Genomic DNA, 487 nt, shown 5'->3' on the forward strand with positions numbered 1-487 from the left:
CCACTGGGATACAGAGGAAGGTGCAGTAAGTGGGCTGTTTTCTTAAGTTTCTGCAATGACTATGATTGATTTTTAGAGGAAAAATCTTTAAAACACACGCTCTAACGTCTGTCTCCGTGGAAGTGTGGGATGTAGGCCGGGCTCCGGCCGTCCCCCATGCACCTTGTCTGCTGCACGACTCCCACCAGGTGCAGGCTCCGGCCCCTTCACACCCGGCCTCCGAGGCCCCCAGGCCCCTCCAGGGCCTCGGTCTGCGCAGGTCCCGGGCCGCGCCGGCAGGGGGCGCCGCTCCCTCACGTTCGCCGAGGCTGGACCCGGCCCGCAGTTCTGGCGGGGTCCGGGACCGGGGGGAGGGACGGGGCGGGGGGGTCCGGGCCTCGCCGGCCCAGGCACTACCGAGGGTCCCAAGTTCGCTGGGGGAGGGGGCGGGACAACCGGACCCTCCCCATGACCGCCCCGGGCGCCCAGCGGGCAGCCGGGGGGGGGG

This window comes from Ursus maritimus, unplaced genomic scaffold (assembly GCF_017311325.1).
Source record: "Ursus maritimus isolate PB19 unplaced genomic scaffold, ASM1731132v1 scaffold_2, whole genome shotgun sequence".
Taxonomy (NCBI): Eukaryota; Metazoa; Chordata; class Mammalia; order Carnivora; family Ursidae; genus Ursus; species Ursus maritimus.